The following is a 14,075-nucleotide window of genomic DNA, read 5'->3' as shown; positions in this document are numbered from 1 at the left end:
GTCAGGTAATTGAAAGAAGATTCTTGCAGCTTTACGCAAGGTAGACAAACTTTTTCTTCAGATATGAGCTTCACAGACATGCTTTATTCTCAGACGTGAGCTCTGCTCTACTCCACTGACCCTCCATGCTCTTCCGACCAGCAGTTCAGAGCAGTTGCCTTTATACTGTCCATACACAATAGTGGCCACAAGCCAAGCATTATATAATTACAACTATCATGCTGAATCAGTAAATGGGCACAAATGTGCAGTTACACTACTTTTATAACTTGTTTCTAATGAATGTGCTGAATCTTGCCCATTTGTAACAGACGTAAGGTGAATGAGCCTGACTAAGCTGTTCTTTATTTTATACTGATTTTACTTTTCTTACACCTATTTCTTCTAGTGCCCTCCATTACACAAAAATATTCTTAAGAAGAAGCAAATTGTTAGGGGGCCATTACAGTGTAATGCCAATCTTCAGGTTCTAACCAATCCTGCTCAATCCAGACTGTGAATTTTAGAATATCTGAGGAATGTGAGGGGCTTGGCGTACTTGGATCAACTGAGTTGATCAATATTGATCAATACCCAAAATAAATATTGGGTAATAACAAGGACTCCAGGGTAAACAGCAGGAGTGTCATTGTCAGTGTACCCCCGTTTTCCATTAGAGATGAGCTGGGAGTTTCATTACATCTTTTTGTAGATGCACTAAAAAAGGGAGACCAAGGTCTTAAAGTTCTAGTAAAATGGTATGAACACAGACAAGTTTTTTAAAAGAGGTGGAACCAGATGAACAGGTGGAATCAGTTACTACTTCAGGAAAGTAGTAACACCAAAGGTATACGTTATTCTAAGAAGGACTGCTCCCTATGTGCTCTCCAAAATAAATTACCTGGAAATATGACTAAAGGAACAAAATGGGGTACTTTTGTGGGGAAATTATTTAGGAACCAGATAAAATATTAGGTAACACCTATCAAATGTAAAAGGTGTAATTTTTGAGTTTTTCAGAAAATATCTAACTAGCAGTTTGGTAGCTATTCCATATTTCCTCCTTCTGGGCAAGTATGAAGATTGCAGATCCCTGTCCTCTGGGAAGTTAGGCATTGCTGTGGATTGATTGAATTGTGTATAATTACCACTGAAGCTATTGTGGTCATTGAAAGGTGGGGCCTTGAAGAGGTGATTGGATTGTAGGACCATTCCATGGTGAATGGATTAATAATGGTGGTCAGGGACATGGTTCAGAGGGCTTTAAAAGCAGAACGAGAGAGTCTCTCTCTCCCTGCTCCACCGCTTTCTGCCATGTGAGACCCCTGTATTGTTGTAAAGCCACCACCAAAGAAGACCCTCACCAGATATCTTCCTTGGACTTTGGATTTCCCAGCCTCCAAAACTGTAAACAATAAATTACATTTTCTTTCAAAGTACCCAGTTCCAGGTATTTTGTTATAAGCAGCAAAAACAGACCAATACAGGCACAGTGATGTCACTTACTTTGACCATTGAAGTACAAGGAAGAACAATATGTCATTCCCAAATGAAAGATTTAAGAGCCAGTGTACAATTCCACACCATCCCTTTTCCTGCTTTGGCAGTCATCTAAACATAGAGAAGGCAGTTTCTTCAGCCAATATCGAGGTCTATGCATTAGGGCCATGCAGAGTAAGCCTTCCCCAACGACCCTATCCTGGCTCTCCGTCTCACCAGTACCAGGCTGCATGTTCACACAGCACACCATTTCTTACTTGGCAGCCTTTGTATGGGCTGAACTCTCATCCTGGAATGCCTCTTCCTCTCCTATCTCTTCAATATCCACATAGATAACTCCTCTAAGATGCAACTCGGGTCACCTCTTCCAGAAGGCATTTCCCAATCACCAACCCATCCTTGAATTGCTTTTGAAACACATTTTCTGTGTGCTTCCATAACAACCTGTACATTATTCTAATGTTGCATATCAAGGTGAAATTATCTTCTCCTCCTCATTTGGTTTTGAAGCAGAGACCAGCCTATTCAAAATGTTAGTATTCTCAGCTCTTAACTCAGTACCTAGCACGTAATATGAACTCAATAAATATCTGTTGGGTGAATGAATGAACAACTTAAAGTATGAGTGAATAAAAATGACTATGTGTTGAGGCAAAGTAGAGAAGTCTTGTCCCCAAAGCCCATGCTAAAAACTCAAAAGATCATATTTGTACTAGTTACCAGATAGCATACAATGATCATTCAAATATTTATAGAATGAATATTGAATGAAAGACTTTTTTTTTTCCTTCTCAAGTGCAAGTTTATCACCCTTTTCTGAGAAGAATCTTCACTGTAGGAAATTCATTATTTAGGCTCTTCAAAGTTTTGCATATTAATGCAAATAAACTCTAGTGATAGCCTGGAGCTTGTTCAATGTGGTGACATTGGACAAACCAGTTAATCTCTCTCTTTCTTCATCTGTTAAATAAGAAAATAGATCCATGTATCTCTCTGTCTTTAAGTGCCTCACTATAATGAAAAACAATGCCAAACAATATTTTGAATTACAGGCACAAAGGAGTTGGTCAAGTAGACTTTCCAAATTGAGCCAAAGAACAAAATCCCAGAATGAATATCTGAGGTAGAGATTATATGTATATTGTGCCTCCAACCTACTGATAATTATGCTGGCCATTCTCGTCAAACAACTAGTATACTAGCATTCTTCTTTTTGCTTCAGAAAGTCAAGGTTCAGGGCATGAATGGTGTCTCGCCCATTGTGTTAACATGTTCAGACACTGAGCTGGCATTTCTGGTTGGTTTATGAAGGGGTCAGGATTTTAGTTTTTTATCTTCGTTATTGTACTGTTTATACAACATACAACCATGGGCTTTCTTCCCTATTCATGTTGCTTAGTGACAAGAGCACTACCTTCTCTCCTTCCAATAAAATATATTAAAAAGAAAGGAAAAAAAAAGCTAGGTCGAACTTTCTCAAAGTCTCAGGAAATGAGAAACCACAGACAAAACAATTTAAGATCTTCCTAATATGAATCTTACTTTTTCTGGGAGGGTGGGAGTGAGGGACGTTGCATATTTATGCTCATGTTAGGATAAACACAGTAGCTGTGCAAACAAGTTCGCGTCACTGAAGCCTGCTTGCCTGTCTCACTGAAGTCACCCTTGCGAGGGTGAGTAAAGGACAATAAATGTTGAACATTCTCTCAAAATGAAAATCTGCATTCTAAATTAGCTGAGTGGAGAAATCTAGCCAGAAGGAGTACCACAGGGTCACAGGTATTCAGGACCATGAATCACAATCAGGAAATAAATGCTAAGCTAGACCATCCGTGGAAGAATGAGCTCATTGTCACACTGGGGTGGCCTCCAAGAGAGCAAGATTGAAACCTCACATGCACCATCCCTCTCCAGCTAGATGTTAAGAAGAAGTATAATGTTACCTGGCGTGGAGAGAGAATATGGTGCTTATTCACCATGACAAGGGACTCAGCTAGCAGTTCACAATTTTTCTGAATCATTATTTTACAGATGAGTTCACAGAGACCCTGAGCAGTCCTGGAATCTGACACAGCAGGACTGGATTCACGGGCTGGCTTCCTAGCCACGCATACATTTAGGGGGATGATCAGATCTTACAGCCTGGAAAAGCCAGGAGCAACTGGCCATGTCTTCACCCACCTCTTCTGACAGTGTTTCAGCAACGTGGAGAAGTCGATTGCCAGATGCCATTCAAGAAAAGAAAGAATATGGCAGTTTTGAGAACACACACTTTCAGAATATTTTACTTAACATCTCAGATTATGGCATCTCATGTTGAATCTCAGATTCAAAACATGGATAATAAAAGTACAAGAACAATTACATCAGCGAGGGCAGGTTTCATTTTTATACACACATCTATTTGTTTTAACTCCTCACTGCAATGCCTGCTGCCAGGAGTGTCTCTGCCCTGTAGTCCTCTAGGACTAAAGAATTAGTTTGCCTAGAATTGGTCACTAATAAATATAGGCAAATTGTAGTGTAGATAACTTGGCTTTCAGTAGGGCCCAGGAGTGAATGAGGATGGGTAACTCTGCTTATTTAATTCAAAACTATACCTTTTTGACCGTCATGATCAGAATCTACCCCACAGCTATCTTTTTTCCCCTTGGCTACAATTCCCCACGTTGCCTCCAGCCAATAAACTCAGCTCACCAGTTTATCCTATGTACGTAGCAAATAGCATTCAGTGCTGAACCTACAAACAGGAAACATAAAAACACACACACACCATGTACAGTCATAACTGATACATAGTGAGTGATGGTCGGTTACATAGAATTCCCACTTAGGTTTCCCACGGTACAGTCTTGAGGAGATAGGTGGTGGCAAAAAGTAATTTGCAAGAGAATATTTCTCTATTCAGAATCTCTCAGGCATATCAGAATTTCCCTGCTTTTGCAAGAAAAAGATTTGTTATGCTCTTTGAGTCATCTCATCATTAAATAAATCCTCTGTCTTCTTTCTTTCTTAACTTCAAAGTGGCCCCAATCCCCACTTTTTCCCTTATCTGTTTTTAAGGGGTAGACTATTAACCTAACACAGTCACATTTGAAATGCATTCGTAATGTATGAAGGAACCATTCAGAAATATAAATTCTCTAAATAAAAGTGTCAAGCTCTTAGTAAAATAAGATGGATTTATTTTTCTTTTGTATATCTACAGCATAATTTGTTTCCACCATTAAAAGTCTTGTGCTGAATACCAAGATTCATGGTTTTTTCCTAGCAGAAAACATTAGCCTAATTCCTCCACTTAAAGTGATTTAACTTTGCTGCAGATGTCCTAAGCAGGCTTGGGGTACGTTCAGAGGCTTTCAGCAAATTAGCTATAGACATGTTCTGGGATGAGTAGACCCTTTGAATGCCTAAAGCAGATTATTTAAGAGAAAGAAGGGAAGCAGACCAGCACTAGAATAATAATTTTTGAAAACCCTCTTCAAGCGTTTGTAATGCAGCAAAGTCTTGATTTTTAAAAATGGCTTATTATTTCACAGATGCAGATATGCCAAAGGTCACATCGTGTCTTGAAAAACAATGGCTTGCCATGAAGTCTGAAAATAATGAACTCTGGCCATGAGGTATATGTTAATGCTGTTTCTCAGACTCTGTTCGAAAGAGATTCCACTATTTATTCAAATTCAATAGTGGGGCCTGGTGTCCAGGGCCTCCATTTACATGCTAGAAAGACTATGCATCTTCCCATTTTCTTAAGTTGTCAGTCGATGGTCATACTGTATAATAAACAAACCATGAAAGAAACCAAGCATCTCTGTAAACTAAATTTAGTGCTGTAATCCAATAAAACTTACTGTAGTACTTTGGGGTGCATACGTCATTATCGCACACTGTAGTAATTAAGAATAAAATCAGTGAGTGTATGCAAATGAATTTAATTAGTATCACATTTAATACTGTTGCATCAATAAGAATTGGATTTGGCAGCTTGTAACAGAGAATTCAAAATAACAGAGGTATGAAAATGACAGACGTTTATTACTCTAACACATAAAGGGATTTAACTGGAAGATTTAACTCTCCTCCAGGCCCAGAGGTGAGATGGTGGTTTCTAAGCTTCTGGAATCAGTCCACATCCTTTAGGAGGAGAACTTGAATACAGGGTGGGACTTCCTCAGTAGGGTGACCAACTGTCCTGGTTTGCCCAGGACTGTCCCATTTTAGCACAGAAAGTCTGCATCTAGGGAAAACCCTCAGACTGAGACTGTCACCCAATCACTGAGTGCCTCCCCCCAGTCAAAGGAACAAGACATGTCTGGCAGGGTGTCTTCATCAAAGTCCACATGTCCTTGGGGAGTGGTCCACTGACCTGTCCTGGCCCAGGCCTGGGGATACCTTCGTGTCTAGTTCTGCCTTCTACCTCACCTTTCTCCGCTCAGCAAACACTTGTTAAGCACCCAATACAAGCCAGGCAATGTCCAGGTTCACCTTATACCTGTTCCTAATGGAATTTGGTTCACCAGGGACAGGAGATGCCAGCTTTTATGCACGATTTTCTTTTCCTCTTTCCTGCATGGGAATTTAGGTCACCATTAACTGAAAAAGGGGAAAAGACCACAAGGACTCTGTCGGAACAACAGGCAAAATCCAAAGTCCTCAAATGTCACAATATTTGAAAAGTATCATGGGTGAAGATGAAATGACTTAGAAAGATTTTTGAAATATATTGTTAAGTGGGGGAAAAACTGGGCTTACAGAATAACATGAATGGTGTGATCCCGGTCTACAAAAATATATGTATAATATTTATTTATTTACTTATTGATTCATTTTATATGTTGATAGGAAAAAAGGCTGGAAGAATATACACCAAAATGTGAGCAGTCGTTACCTGTGAGTGGTGGAACACAGGGGAAGCAGCGAGGACAGGGAGAGGATCCCTGTTGCAAAGTCACCATGAGGGCAGAGTGCAAAGACTAGGTGGCAGATTTGTCACAGAGAGCAAGGAAGAAGGAGCAGTCAGAGGTTCTGGGCGCGGTGACTTTCCTCTGAGATATGTGGGACCGTAGAAGACTGTGGACCCTTCAGGTCAAGGGTCCAAGCAGACCACCAGGCACACAGAACAAGAGCTCAGATGACAGAGGGGTCTGGAAATGCAGATTTGGAAGTCATCCACCTACAAGTAGGAGTTGAAGCCCCAGGAACACATGAAAACAACAGGCAGAGTGTTGAAAAGGAAGAGAAGCAAGTCAGAGGCACAGAGTTGAGAAAGGCCCACACCTGAAGGGTGAGAGGAAGAGGAAGGACAGAAGTGTGGTGGAGATGCTGGGGAAGGCGAGGCAAAATCAGGGAAAGGTGGATGACAGGGGAGGGAAAGAAAAGTTCCAGTCTGGCTGATTCTGGCTCAGTCTGGTCTCTCGCCCCTGGGCTTGGCAGGTTCTCAGTGGACTCAAGGTCTTCCAAGGGTTCTTTAGAGACACCCTCTTGTGTGGGGGCCATTGCACCTGCAGCAGAGTCAAGCCTGGAACATTCCTTTCCTTTTCCTCTCTTCTCTCCTCTAAGAGGTAAGAAACCAGATATGGGGGGAGGGGAGAGCTGGGGAATCAAAGCACAAATTGGGGAAAAACTAAGTCAACTACCCCTTCCCTCCCATTACCTGTAGCAGACGGGAAAGAGGTGTAGCTGTAACCTTGAATTACATTGAAAGTTTTGGCTATTACTCTGAGTTAGACATATTAATTACTGATTAGAAGACCTTTCATTACCTGAAGGTGACCATAAAAATCATGGTCATCCAGAAGCAAGAGATTGATTAGCTCCACAGAACAAAGGAGGGATGGGAGACAAAAATAAAATCACTTCATAGTGACACCCTGGAGTCGCACTTGTTCAACATAATGGTTACAAAAGGACACAGATATTGGGACCCCTGCCTTTTCCTTAGGTAGCAGGATGTTGAACAGGACTTTTTCTGTTGTCTGGAAATTGCAGCTAAAATCCAAAGCTGAAAATAGTAATGCACGTCTCTGAGGCTATTGGACCCTGCTACCATCAACCCACCATCTGCCCCCAATTCTAGTTGTGAAAATCTAGTTGGAATTGGGAGTCGTTGGCTTAGTTGAAGGGTGCTGGAGTCTTTTCTCTCTCTTCCCCACTAGGAGGTGAAGGGGCAATGTACCAATACATTTTCTATTGCTTTGGAACAAATTGCCACCAACTGAGTGGCTTAACACAACAGAAAGCCATTAGCTCACAGTTCTGTGGGACAGAGGGCCAGGCCAGGTACAGCAAGGCTAGAATCAAGTTGTCAGCTGGCCGTGTTCTTACATGATGCTCTGCATCCTCTTCCAAGTTCATGGGGCTGTTGGCAGAACTTAGTTCACTGCAGCCATAGAACTGAGTCCCCACTTCCTTGCTAACTGTCAGCTGGGGGCTGTTCTTAGACACCACCCACATTCCTTACCACATGCTCTCCTCTGTCTTTAAAGCCAGCCACAGAGCTCCCATGTGCCATCCCTCCCACATTTTGAATCTCTTTCTAGGAAGAGCCCAGTCCCTTTTAAGCAGTCTCCTGATTATATCAGACCCACCCCCAAACTGTAATCTCCCTTTCTCAAAATCAACTGTGTCATATGATATGACCTGTTCACAGTAGTAAAACCCATCCTGTCACAAAGTTGGGGACTAAGCAGGTTGTATACACCAGGGGCAGGGATCTTGGGGCTCTCTTACAGTTCTGCCTGACACAGGTACTCCCTCCAAAAAGCCACATACAGGTGTGCTCCAAAAAGATCATTCATGAAGTGTTACTGGCAGGTGTTCCCCAGTTGGACAGCAGACTTGTTACTCTGTCCTTAATGCCTTTCAGTGAGAGACAGCAGGGGGGAGGGGGGAGGGGAGAGGCAGCAATGATGAGGTTTGCACCCCATCCTTTGGCATGGCCAGGATATGTGATCTGCCCTGAACACTGCATAACACAGCCATTTTGACCAGGCTTCCCAGGACAATATCTAAGAGGCCAATTGTTACAGGTGTGCCAGAATGGGTTGGAGCTAAGGGGTGCCACCAGATGAGCTCCCCGCATCAGGAGACTGAACACAGGGAGGCAAAGCCCCCACGGTGGTCCCTCCCAGAGAGGCAGCCTTCTGATGCCTGCACATAGGGGAAATCAGCAGTAGGAGAGAACTCCAACAGCAACAGCTAAATAAAGGCGTTTGCCCCTTTTCTCTAATCACGCTTCCCTTCATCTCAACTACACAGGGGCTACAAGCAGAAGGGGAAAAAAGCAAAAAGACAGCCACTCTCCCTTCTCTACAAGACCCTTGTTGCCTGGACACCTCTTGGGGAAGGGAGCAACATGAGCCCTAAATCTGATAATACATTTAGTTTTCATCTGGACCTGACTTCATTTTTTGAAACCTGGGAATAACTGGGAAGCTATGGGCTCTCTCATCAAGAGAAAGGGAAGGGAGAGTCGACAGAGCATATTGGAAGGTTGCATTTGGAGAAAAAAGTAAAACCACTGCATGTGTGATCCTCACCGAATTCATACCATTTAATTGCCCAGTTACATTTACAGAGACTCTGAACTCACAGCAGGGTGGTCTAAGCTTTGTGGAGTGTTCAAACCTGGTTCCAGCTATCTCAAGGAGTGGTAGAAAATTCAGAGTGGCCTTATCACCAGTCAGACACTGAAGGTAACACACTTGGAGTGGTGTGAGTGTGTGCGCGCACACATATATGAGTGTGTGTGTTGACACGTGGGGGGTGTGCACGTGTGTGAGCAGTGTGTGTGCGTGTGTGTGTGAGAGTATGCACAGGAGTGTGTGAGTGTGAGCATGAGGGACACACAAGAGTGCATGCGTGTGATTGTGTACATATTTCCAATGATGGCACAAGGGGAGAATGGCCCAGAGCCAAAGAGGAAAGAAATAGAGTAAGATGGAACAATGTACAGGAGCTCTAGCTGGCAAGAGACAAAGAAGAAAAATGTACAGGAAGGGAAGTGGGTAGAGCAGAAAGTGTAGCTGCCATCTGGATTCTCATTTAGGAGCCCGGATCTTAATCTAGGGAGAGGAGACCCAACATGATGTACTGTTACTGAGGTTTCCAGAGGTGCCAACTTTATTCTCTCCCAAGCCATTTGTTTCTCTGTTCATTTAATAATTTTCTACAGCTGTTGTTGTATAATAACTACTGATGTACCACTTCTGAGCCAATTTCTCCCAGCCAGTCCTGCTTCCAGGGAAACTACTGGGAAGAGACAGCACCAAGGTTCTCCCAGCAAACCTGCGTGAGCTTGCAAATTGGGTCACAGTGTGCTCGTTGCTGACACACTGCCATTTCCACGGAATTTTTTTTTCCCCTTTGCATTTTCTTGCAGATAGTACATCTTTCTCTTTGACTTCTGAAGAAATGTATTTTTTCATATTTCTCTGGCTCTTTAAGAAAACAACAAAAAAAGCAAAGCCTAAAAAGTAGAGATTTTATTTTGGGACAACTTGCACGAATAGCTGTGCAATCACTTTTGATTCTATAAAGAACACAGCTTCTATTTCGTCAGCCTCTGTCTCAGTGAAACCATTTTCCCAATGGGATGATTTAAACACCACTCCTGAGAGGCAGCTGATTCCAGAATATTGCAGATTATTGAGTTCACAAGTACTGTGATCGTCGGCAGCACCGACCTTTACGGAGGGAATCATGGGCACTTTAATTCCAATCTGCTGACTTACAGAGGAAGCAATTTCTCCCAGTTGTGTCTCTTCGTCCAAGAATATAGTCATCAAAGTGTCACAGACTTAAAACTGGAAGGGCTCTCAGCTCCGATTTGTGCCAATCCTCCTGTTTTACACATGAGGAAACTGATACCTATAGATGTTAAGTTACTTGTTAACAGGTCACCCAGTAGCAGAGCAGCAACAGCCCTTAGCAATCCTGCTTCCCAGCCTAATGCTCCTGTCTCAGCTCTGTGCTGCCTTCTACATGACGGTCTTCTTGATATTGAGACATAGCACATTTACCCAAATGTTGGCCCTGTGAAACTTCCTTATTCTTAAGCAAAATGATTTCTCGATTTTCTTCCTTGGATGTGTAACTTAGAACTATGATTTCTTAAGCCCCAACTGGGTGCCAGGAACTGGGCTGTTTCATGCACATTGACACATATAGTGTCATTTTACCAGATACCCTTTTCCTAGAAGGTATAAAATTTAGGGTATCGCTGAATGGAAAAGAAGATGGAATACTGATAAGAAATCCACTGCAGAGAACCTCTCCCCCTTTAATGTAACCATAAAGACTAGCCTGGTCAATATTTGCAATTCATGAAAGAAATAAAGGGCTTAAAGAAATATTTTCAGCTACTGAATTAGGTGGGTGGCAAGTGAATTTGGCGTAGGCATATAAACTTGGGTGCTGAGCGTGTGTTGTATGACAAGCTAAGTCAGAATGAAGTTGGGGATCAGCAGACAATGGAAGGCAAGCAGAGTTCCAGGAGGAGGCTGGAAGAGAAGACCAGAGCTAACAATAGGTCCCATGTCAGCTCTCTTCATCCGGCCACAGGGAAGGCAAGCCAAAACTCCGTTCAGTCTGCAGAGGGGCTGCCTTGCTCATACTCAAACACAGAAGGAGCAGTTCTAGCCTGCCCACCTGCTCTTATTACCTTTTCTCTCCGTTACTTTGGCAAAATAGCTCAACCCCATCTGCCCCTGAATAAAGCTTAATGCTAATCTTCCCTCTCAGGGATTAAGATGATTTCCTCTTCGTTTGGTTTTTGGCGAGTTTGACAAATCTTAGGGAAATTGCCACTTCGTAATCCTGCCCTAGATTTGCCCTGAACCTAGAAGTGAAGAGAATGAGCATCCGGAGAGATCCACTCCAACCATAGAGGAGGCCAGGGAGAGAGAGCAGCCACCAAAAGAGCCCTGCACCGCCCTGCTTAACAAAGAGCACTTTCACTGGGTAGTTAAAGAAAACAAAGCAAAACACCAAAGACCGAGCAATGTCGACAGGGCCACATGACATCAAACTAAGCAGAGAGACCCCCCTCCAGGAAGTGTCTAAGGGAGTCTGAGGAATCCAGGTGCTCTAATTAAACACATAGTTTGAGAGAAGTGTAATGTACTTGGCACAGAATCCCTGAAGTAGGAAATTAATAAGGTTCAAACCTAGTGTTAAATGAACCTTCTGAATTCCAAAATCCAACAAAGTGTCTTCAGTTGTGTTCTAAATTTAGTGGAACCATGCTCAAGGGTAAAGAGCTCTAGCTGCAGAGGCAGGTGGCTGGGGGCTCGGTCACTCCTGCTGAGTGACAGCTGGGGAACAGCAAGGACATATGGGGTGAGGTGGGAGGGGCTGCACTGGGCATGTGTGGGGTCAGATCCCACCTTTACTTTAAATGTAGGTATTTTTTTCATTGTGGCTTTTCTTCATTAATTTTCATTTTAAAGCATATTTCATTAAAATATAATTTATCTTGATTGCTGAGTTATTTTGCATCCCCTAAATTTCATTCTCCATATGAGTGTCTCATTTGCTTCATGCTAGTCACAGCCCTGGTATGGAGCATAACAGGAACAAAAGAGAGAAAAGTCACCATCTCTTATGGGCTGTATTATGTCCCCCTAAAAAAGATGGTGAAGTCCTAACCCATATTCAGAATGTGGCCTGATTTGGAAATAGGGTCATCGCAGATGTAATTAGTTAACATCAGGTCATTCTGGAGTAGGTGCGCCCCTAATCCTGTATGACTGGTGTCCTTATAAGAAGGGGAATTTGGACGCAGATGCACACACAGGGAAACCACCATGTGAACATGAAGGCAGAGATCAGGGTGATGCATCTATAAAAATTGGCAGCAAAGATTGGCAGCAAAGTAGCAGAAGCTCGGAGAGAGGCATAGAAAAATTCTCCCTCACAGCCTTCCAAAGGAACCAACCCTACAACACACTGATCTTGGACTTCGAGCCTCCAGAACTGTGAGATGATAAATTTCTGCTAAGTTGCCCAGTCTGTGGCACTTTGTGATGGCAGCCCTAGGAAACTAACATACAGTTCTCGGTGCTAAGGAGAGACAGAGCACCTCCATATCAATCAGTCAGATGGGTCCTACTTCAATCTTGTAGCCAGGGAGGACCAGGTCAGTTCTCAACCCAGAGATGAATAGATCAAGCCAACCAGAGGCTAAGGGGCTGGGCACAGGCAGCAGAGTTAGAATCAGGGCTGTGATCAGTATCAGAACATAGCAGCCCTGTAGCAACACCAGAGCCAGTGAGGCCAGATGGAAGGAAGATTCTGAAGATAGTGTGTGGCCAAAGCAAGTGGAAGCAACAGGGAAAGCAGGCATGGGACAGGGACATAACACTAAGTGATCCTCTCGGATGACAGCTGCTTTGTCTTGCCAGAGCCTTTATGCACCAGACTTTGTGCCTCAATAAAGCTCCTACTCTGTGTTCCATCAGGACCAGTTGCTGCTATCAGAAAGAGTGTGTTAAGGGCCGGCCCCGTGGCTCACTCGGGAGAGTGTTGTGCTGGTAGCACCGAGGCCGCGGGTTCAGATCCTATATGGGGATGGCCGATGTGCTCACTGGCTGAGCGTGGTGCAGACCACACCGTGCTGAGGGTTGCGATCCCCTTACTGGTCAGAGAAAAAAAAAAAAAGAAAGAGTGTGTTAAGTATTGAAATGAGGGAGTAAAAGCAACACACTGAAGCTAGACGGGGTCGAATGAGAACATGAGCATAAGGACAGATACGAACAACACAACTTCCCTGAGCCTGTCTTAAGTTTGGTCCTTTTCATGTTTAGTTTTTGAAAATAAAATAGGAAGAAAGGGAGGAAGGAAGAAAAAGGAAGCAGAAAAGGAGGGAAGGAAGAAAAGTAAGGATGAAGAGTTGAGCCAGCATCTTATTTCAGACTTGGTCTATGGAGGAGACGACTCCCGTCCACAGCTTAGATTCTTTTCCCACCTCTCACTTGCCCTGACCCTGATGCGGAAACAGGTCACATCTGTGAAAGCCCGATGCTCGTGGGCCAGCATTGCTGTCAACCACAAGTTCCCTCGCAGACCATGGTTTTTTATCTTCTCTTGCACTTGCTGGATTCTGGCTGCTGGTGTGATAAGAGGAACAGGATCATTTGCCACCTCAAGACAGGAGGCCTGACTTCTCCTCTCTGGTGTCGAGGGGGCCTGACTGGCCCAAACTACTGCCATTGCTGTAAGCTAAGAGGCCTGGCCTGGCCAGCGCTGGGCATTGACTCTGTGTAAGCATGAGGGGAGGCATCATATGTTAAAGTTATTCCACTGAGTCACTTCTTTTACTTGGAAAAAACTTTTTTTTTTATCATCATTTTATGTTTCCTCATGAACTGCTTGAAACTTGAAGACTTTGGTTCCAATTTCTACCTTTAACACAGATCGGTCTCTTGCAGTCCAACTCACTTTGCTAGGCCGCCAGTGTGTTTAATTAATAGCTTTTGTCTCATATTGCAGTAGCAAGTCCTGCCTCTCATTTATTTTGGAGGAAAAGGAGATAACATAGGCGGAAATTCAGGGAGGAGGAAATAAAAGGGCAGACTTCAGCTCCAGCCTAAAGC

The sequence above is a fragment of the Cynocephalus volans genome, chromosome 6, assembly GCF_027409185.1.
Source record: "Cynocephalus volans isolate mCynVol1 chromosome 6, mCynVol1.pri, whole genome shotgun sequence".
NCBI classification, from domain to species: Eukaryota; Metazoa; Chordata; class Mammalia; order Dermoptera; family Cynocephalidae; genus Cynocephalus; species Cynocephalus volans.
The sequence above is the reverse complement of the archived record's forward strand: the minus strand, read 5'-3'. Positions refer to the sequence as shown.